We start from the raw sequence: 8,804 nt of genomic DNA on the forward strand, positions 1-8,804 counted from the left end.
ACCCAAGGGAAGCTCCTTTGCCCCGCGCCAGGAGGGCTCCCCAAAGCGGGGAAGGAGTTTTCCTAATTTGCGCTCAGCAAATCCATTGTCCTGGATGAGAAGGGGAAGAAACAGTGGGAAAAACTGGACACTTTGCCTTATAAGCCCCAGTCTAAACACTCAGCACGCTCAGCCCTCCGCTCTCTGCTGAGCTGCCCGCCTGGCCTTGCCAGGCGATCTCTCTCCATTTACCCACGTAGCCTCGCTCTCCCCCAGTCCCAGTGACTGGGCGCTGTCTCCCTGTCCCTTCCGTTCTGACGGATGCCCTGTCCCCAATAAAACCTTGCTACTTTGCTGTCAGCCTCACGCCCGCCTGAATTCCTTCTTTTTTTTCTTTTTTTAAAATTTATTTGACAGAGTTAGTGAGAGAGAGAGAGACAGAGAGAAAGGTCCTCCTTCCGCTGGTTCACCCCCCAAATGGCCACTACGGCCAGAGCTGTGCCGATCCGGAGCCAGGAGCCAGGTGCCTCCCCCCAGCCTCCCACGCTGGTGCAGGTGCCCAAGCACCTGGGCCATTGTCCACCGCCTTCCCAGGCCACAGCAGAGAGCTGGACCAGAAGAGGAGCAGCTGGGACTAGAACCTGGTTGCCCATATGGGATGCTGGCACCGCAGGCACAAGATTAGCCAAGTGAGCCATGGCGCCGGCCCTCTGAATTCTTTCTTGCATGAAGACAAGAACCCCACCAGTCCTCTCTGCTGCCAGTACCCAGCTGCCATCACAGCCGCCACCACCATCATCATCATTGTCGTACCCGCTGCACCTAGTGGAGTGTGCTAGTCGTCCAATGAACATTTGTTGGGTGAGTGCATCTGCTGTGAGCTCTTCTGGTTTGCACTGTGCACAGTGCACAGAGTCACCCGAATGAAACGGCAGTCCCCCTGCTAGCAAAGGCCTAGAGCCGAGGACGAGCCCGAGGGGAAGAGACGTGAGTGACAGACGAGAGGCCCACAGACTGACCTGGACAAGATGGCCCAGCGGCAGGACGCTGGGCTCCAGGCACAGCTGGAGGAATAACCTGCCACCATCCTCTGACTGCAGGCCCAAGGCCCTGGAGCAATGAACGGCTGCAGGGGGGGAGGGGTGGCCCCATGCTGGCTGCTCAGCCACTACCTTGCAGGTCAAATGAACTTGACCTTTCTGCACCTTTGAGGCACCTGCACCCACGAGCCTCCTACATTCACACAAGACCGTTTTACCCCAGGGCCTGAACGTCTCCCTCCTTTGCAAGGCTTAGGGGAGCCCCTGTCCAAGGAACCCAGCCAATGGAGGGTATGGGCTTTTCTTAGGGTGGGTCCCCCATTCCCAGGAGGGACTGGGAGCAGCTGGTGGACCACGCCCAAGTGCCAGGGGCTTCCTCCTCTGGCCGACTCCAGGCACTCAGGACTTCAGGCAACAATGCCTCCTCCCTGGATTTCTTCCTGCTGGCTTCCTTCCCTAGCAACACCTCAGCGTTCAGCAATGTCATCCTGGCCTTGGGGTGGCTTTGGGAAGCTGGGCGTGGCCTTGGAGCTGGGGTCCCTCATCTGGGTTGTAGGGGGTGCTGACAGCCATTTGAGAGGGAGGGGAGCAGTGACTCAAGGGGCAGTGCCGGCCTGGGGGGACCTCACTGCCCTGCACCCAACTCTTCCAGGGCCTCGGTTTCCCAGCCATAGCCTGGGGAAGCCGATGGAAAAGAACGAGTCTTCTGCAGAAACGGGGCATGGTGGGCCGCAGGTGCGCGCGCAGTCAGGTTCAACGGATCACCCAAATCTCTCTCCTGACTTAAAAAAAAAAAGAAGGAAAAACCCATTCGTTCCATCGAACAACGATTTCACACTGTGATTGTGGCTCTACCCATTTCCTCATGAAGTCCTGCTACTGCTCGCTTGCTGATTTTGAGACTGGGTTGTGGGCACACCCCCGCCGGAAGTCGTCGTGTACATCTCGTTGCCCTGCCCCCTTTTGCGTGAGGAAGCGCTGAGCTTAGCGTAGCTCGCTTGTGTGCGGTGCGGCCCCGGCAGCGCCGGCCTCCTTTGGGGAGAGTTCGGGTGATGGACGAGTCCGGCGTCTCCTGCAGTTCACAACGCTTGTGTTCCTGCAGGCTCGCGTCCAGCCTCCTGTTTGTCTCAGCCCCTGCTTTTGATTTGCTAGTTCTTCCACAGTACATTTTCTCATCGTCGCTCATGAGGACATTATTTATCTGTTTCTGCTCCTTCAGATAACCTCAGAAATTACCAATTCCTTTCCCAGTGTATCCAAGTCCAAAGTTGATCAGTCATTGGTACCTTTCTCTTGGAAAACACACCGGATACCTTAGCATGCGATAATTCCATTCACCATCTCTTCACTTTCCCTGTTGGTACTGTGGTGCAGTATTTTAAATTAGCACATTCTATGTGGTCTTTGATTTTTTTTCTAAATGATGAGTTTTATTGGAGGATCATTTGCACACAATAAAATTCACTCAAAATGGATTTATTTTCATTTTATTTGAAAGAGAGACAGAAAGAGAGATGGACAGAGATCTTCCATCCACTGGTTCTTTCCTCAAATGCCTGCCACACCCAGAGCTGGGCCAGGCCAAAGTCAGGAGCCTGGAACTCAGTCTGTGCCTCCCACGTGGCGAGTGGGATCCCAGGTGCTCCAGCCGTCCCCTGCCATCTCCCAGGGTGTGCATCAGTAGGAAACTGGGTTGGAAGTGGAGCCAGGTACTCTGATAGCAGGTGTGGGTGTCCCAAGTCGTATCTTAACCGCTGTGCCAGAAGCTCACACCCATAGGCATAGTGTATTGATTTGAGAGAGAGAGAGAGAGCAAGCGAGCTCCAATCTGCTGGTTCACTCCCCTGATGCCTGTTACAGCGCACAGCAGGGGATGAAGGCAGGAGCCTGGGTCTCATCCAGGCCCACCACGCAGGTGGCAGGGACCTGGTCACTTGAGCTGTCACCCCGGAGTCCCTGGTCTGCACTGGCGGGAAGGTGGAGCCAGGAGTCCAGGCTGAGTCCAGAGCCCAGGCGCTCTGCGGTGGGACGCAGCTGTCCTAACCAGCCCAGCCTCTCCGCTACTAGGCTGGCCCCGCCCCAAGTGCGCCCTCTGAGCGATTCTGACACGTGGAGCAGCGTGCAGGCCCTGCCACAACAGGTACAGAACACCACCGGCGACCCCCTTGTGCCCCTCACGGGCAGCCTCCTTTCCCCAGCCCGGCCCCGGGGCGACCACTGAACTGCATTCCGGCACTGTGGTCGTATGCTTCCAGGGCTTTCTCTGGGTGGAACCCTAGGCGACGTAGCCCTTTGTGCCTGCCTCTCGAGGTGGAAGACTCCCACAACGCTCGTGTTGGATGCACCGTGGTGTCCCGTTTGCGCTGACCGCACCCCGCCCCGTTGTGCGGCACCCGGACTTGCACCTGGCATCGCCTTCCCTCTGCCTGAGCACTGCACTGCCCATTTCCCGGCGTGCAGCTTGGCTGACCATGACCGTGAATTTGCCCGGATTCTGTCAATCTGCAAGTCTGTGTTTTTGTCCCCGTGTTCTGAAAGACGTGTCCCTTGGATTCAGACTTCCACGCTGATGGTTTTTCATTCGGCACTTAGAAGGTTTTTGCTTTATTGTCTCCTGTCACTTTTTTATGAGAACTCTGATGTATTCCTGCCTTGTTTTCCCCTAGGTATGTAACACAGCTTTTCACTGGCTGCTGTTAGGATTTTCTCTGTATCACTACACTAGTTTTTAGCAGTTTGGGGTATGATGGGCTTTGTTGGTTTTTTCTTTATTTTTTAAAGTTTTTTTTTTTTTTTTTCTGTTTATTTGAGAGGCAGAGTCACAAACAGAGAGAGAGAGAGAGAGAGAGAGAGAGAGAGAGAAATCTTCCATCCACTGGTTTACTCCCCAAATGGCTGCAATGGCCAGAACTGGGCTGATCCAAAGCCAGGAGCCAGGGGCTTCTTCTGGGTCTCCTATGTGGGTGCAGGGGCCCAAGGACTTGGGTCATCCTTCTCTGCTTTCCCAGGAGCATTAACAGGGAGCTGGATCGGAACTGGAGCAGCCAGGACTCGAACAGGCGCCCATAGGGGATGCGGGTACTGCATGCCAGGGCTTAACCTACTGTGCTCTCTTTATCTGTGTCCTGCTTAGGATTGAGTCCTTTGCATTTGTGGATTTATAGTTTCTTTTCTTTTTCTTTTAAATCAAATTTGGAACATTTTCAGCCACTTTTCTTCAAATCCTTGTTTCCCTGTCCCTCCACCTGCCTGCGCCCGATGCTCTGTAGACACAGCCATTGGATTCCTTGTTGTTGCTGCGCAGGCCTCCGGGCCTTTGCTCCTTTCTTTCTGGCCTGTTCCCTCTCCACGCTAACTCTGAGTCGTTTCTAAGGCTGTGTTTTCCCGTTGACCCCTCTTCTGCGGTGTATCATCTGCTGTTAGTCCCACGCACCATCTTCTCGTTTTAGATTGTCTTTCTCACCTCTCTATGGTCCCTGTTTTACGTGTTGTGCCTTCCGTCTTTATCATGGGTAACTTGAACAGGGAACATTTAATATAAAGAACTCTGAAGGAGGAAACATGGTTAATTACTGAAAGAGGGAACAGGGGACTCCAAGGAAGACAGGTGTAACAAAGGCAGGGATCCCTGCTTTCTCCAAGGCCAAGGCGGGGCACGCACATGGGAGCCTGGACACTGGCCTTGTTAGGGGCAGTGTGGCTGCTGTGAGAATCCCCTGCCGGCCACTGGGAAAGCAGGCTGGCCAGAGGGTGTGGGCCAGAGCTGAGTCGATCCGAAGCCAGGAGCCAGGTGCTTCCTCCTGGTCTCCCATGCGGGTGCAGGGCCCAAGCACCTGGGCCATCTTCCACTGCTTTCCCAGGCCACAGAAGGGAGCTGGATGGGCTGGGACTTTTAGGGGATGCTGATGCTACAGGCAGAGGCTTAGCCCACTGTGCCACAGCACCAGCCCCTCGCCATGTCTTTTAATTCTGTATTTAAAAACAGATGTATTATTGCTTATATAATTATTATTGCTTATATAACTCCTAGAACATTCTTTCACTATATTGCTTCTCATAGAACTTAATGTGGCTGCTGTCTGATTAGATTTCCCCGCACAGTGGGCCTTCTTCCTCCCAGCTCAGATATTTTTCCTTGGATTCCTTTTCTCCTGCAGAAGTACAGCTCCAGTGAGGTCTGAGAGAGGCGAGTTCCATGTTCTGAGTACCTGAAAATATATTTTTCATGCACTTGTCCTCACGGGATTTTGGGTGACCTTGATTTGTTTTCTTTATATAAAGATAATTGAAAATGAATCTTGATGTGAATGGGATGGGAGAGGGTGGGAGGGAGGTTATGGGGGGAAAAAGCCATTGTAATCTAAAAGTTGTACTTTGAAATTTATATTTATTAAATAAAAGTTAAAAAAAAGTATAGGGAAAATTAAAAAAAAAAAAAAGAAAAAGAAAATACTATTCTAGTTTCCTTTGGTTTCCATGGCTGCTGTTCAGCATCCACCATCATTCTTGTGGAGCTCTTAAAGTAATCCTGTCTCTCTGGCCACTTTAAAAATCTTCTAATTGACTTTGGAGTTTCCAGTTTTGCCACAGTAGCCCTAGGTGTGGACTTCACGTTGTTTCGTCAGTTTGATGCGTTTCACTCCTGCTGAAGTTCTCCGATTTTGGCTTTTAAGGGATTCTCCAGGCCTCATTCTCCTTCTGGAATCCTTTTTAAATTATTATTATTTTTTTTTCTTTTCTTTTTTTTTAAACTTTTATTTAATGAATATAAATTTCCAAAGTACAGCTTATGGACTACAATGGCTCCCCTCCCCCCCAAAACTTCCCTCCCACACGCAACCCTCCCCTTTCCCACTCCCTCTCCCCTTCCATTCACATCAAGATTCATTTTCAATTCTCTTTATATACAGAAGATCAGTTTAGTATATATTAAGTAAAGATTTCAACAGTTTACCCTCACATAGCAACACCAAGTGAAAAATACTGTTGGAGTACTAGTTATAGCATTAAATCACAATGTACAGCACATTAAGGACAGAGATCCTACAAGATATTTTTTTAAGAATTGATTAATTTTCTATGCAATTTCCAATTTAACACCAAGTTTTTTTTTTTCATTTTCAATTATCTTTATATACAGAAGATCAATTCAGTATATACTAAGTAAGGATTTCATCAGTTTGCACCCACACAGAAACACAAGGTGTAAACATACTGCTTCAGTACTAGTTATAGCATTACTTCACAATGGACAACACATTAAGGACAGATCCCACATGAGATGTAAGTACACAGTGACTCCTGTTGTTGATTTAACAATTTGACACTCTTGTTTATGGCGTCAGTAATCTCCCTAGGCTCTAGTCATGAGTTGCCAGGGCTATGGAAGCCTTTAGGGTTCGCCAACTTCGATCTTATTCTGATAGGGTCATAGTCAAAGTGGAAGTTCTCTCCTCCCTTCAGAGAAAGGTACCTCCTTCTTTGATGGCCCTGTTCTTTCTACTGGGACCTCACTTGCAGAGATCTTTCATTTAGGTCGTCTTCTTTTTTTTTTTTTCCCAGAGTGTCTTGGCTTTCCATGCCTAAAATACTCTCATGGGCTCTTGAGCCAGATCTGAATGCCTTAAGGGCTGATTCTGAGGCAAGAGTGTTTATTGCAGCACAATTCACAATAGCTAAGACCTGGAACCAACCCAAATGCCCATCAACAGTAGACTGGATAAAGAAATTATGGGACATGTACTCTATAGAATACTATACAGCAGTCAAAAACAATGAAATCCGGTCATTTGCAACAAGATGGAGGAATCTGGAAAACATCATGCTGAGTGAATTAAGCCAGTCCCAAAGAGACAAATATCATTTGTTTTCCCTGATCAGCGACAACTAACTGAGCACCAAAGGGGAAACCTGTTGAAGTGAAATGGGCACTATGAGAAACAGTGACTTGATCAGCTCTTGTCCTGACTGTTGATGTACAATGTAAATCTTTATCCATTTTTAGTATTTTTTTTTTTGTTCTAGTACTAGTGGTTGAACTCTGTAATTAACACACAATCATTCTTAGGTGTTTAAATTTTAACTGAAAAGTGATCCCTGTTAAATCTAAGAGTGGGAAAAAGAGAGGAAGGAGATGTACAATTTGGGGCATGCTCAATCAGACTTGCCCCAAATGGTGGAGTTAGAAACGTGCCAGGGGATTCCAATACAATCCCCTCAAGGTGGCATGTACCAATGCCATCTCACTAGTCCAAGTGATCATTTTCAGTTCACAATTGATCACACTGATAGGTCTAAGAGTCAAAGCGATCACACAAACAAGACTAGTGTCTACTAATACTAACTGATAGAACCAAAAAGGGAGAGAACGATCCAACATGGGAAGTGGGAGACACAGCAGACTCATAGAATGGCAGATGTCATTTTTTAATTATTGTTAAGATTTATGTTTATTTATTTGAAAGGCAGAGAGAGAGAGAGAGGGAGAGAGCAAGTGAGAGACAGAGAGCTTCCATCTGCTGGTTCAGTCCACAGATGGCAGCAACAGCCAGGGCTGGGCCAGGCTGAAGCCAGGGACCTGGAACTCCATGTGACTTTCCATTGTGGGTGGCAGGGGCCCAGTTTTGTGGACCCAGTTTCCACTGTGCTCCCAGGATTGGAAGTGCAGCAGCCAGGACTGGAATCCGCACTCGTGTTGTATGCTGGCATCGCAGGCGGCAGCTTAACCTGCTGCACCACAACACTGGCCCCTCCCTCTGGAATATTCTAAGTAGGCTGAAGCTGCCTACTGTACACTTCTTTCTTCCTTGTCCTTTAACTATCCTGTCTCTTGGCTTTTTTTTTTTTTTTTGCTCAATTCTGGGTAATTCCTTTGTGATTCTCTTCCAGTTTACCAATCCCATCTTTAACTGTGTCTTGCCTGAGGTTCAGTATGCTCACCAGTACTTCATGTCAGTTATCATGTGTGTGATTTCTGGGAAGTCTCTTGTTTTGTATCTGCTTAGGTATTCCTTACTGTTTGTCATGCCTTGCACATATTTTCTTTATTTATTTATTTGACAGATAGAGTTAGACAGTGAGAGAGAGAGACAGAGAGAAAGGTCTTCCTTCCATTGGTTCACTCCCCAAATGGCCACTACAGCTGGCGCTGCACCAATCCAGGGTCCTTCTGGTCTCCCATGAGGGTGCAGGAGCGCAAACACTTGGGCCATCCTCCACTGCCTTCCCGGGCCATAGCAGACAGCTGGAGTGGAAGAGGAGCAACCGGGACAGAATCCGGCGCCCATATGGGATGCCGGCACCGCAGGTGGAGGATTAACCAAGTGAGCCACGGCTCCGGCCCCTTGCACATATTTTCAAACTTATTTTTTCTCTCTTTACAAGGAACGTGCATCGTCATTTTACAGTTTATCTGAGAAGTCCAGTGGCAGAAGCCTGTACTGTGGGTGGCTCATCTTTCTTGGGTCTCTAATTACGGGAATTTGTGAGAGCTGGATTGCAGAGTTTCTCCGAAGAATGTATCTTGCAGTGACCATGCACAACCAGGCTCTTGGCTTGTGGGGGTGTCTGGAGCAGCCAGGTGGTAGGAATTCAGCTACAAAGGCGAGGAAGGAATGGCTGGGGCTGCACATGCTTAGTCACTTTCTGCATTTTCCGCTCAGTGCTTGGTTGCAAGACATCAGTGTCCCTTTAACTCCCAGGAAGCAGAGGCCTCTTGGTATCAATCCCGAGTTGTGAACCTGAGAGTGAGCCTGCAGGGAGCCTGAGCCCCTTGCGGGGAGACAC

Source organism: Lepus europaeus, chromosome 7 (genome assembly GCF_033115175.1).
Source record: "Lepus europaeus isolate LE1 chromosome 7, mLepTim1.pri, whole genome shotgun sequence".
NCBI lineage: Eukaryota > Metazoa > Chordata > Mammalia > Lagomorpha > Leporidae > Lepus > Lepus europaeus.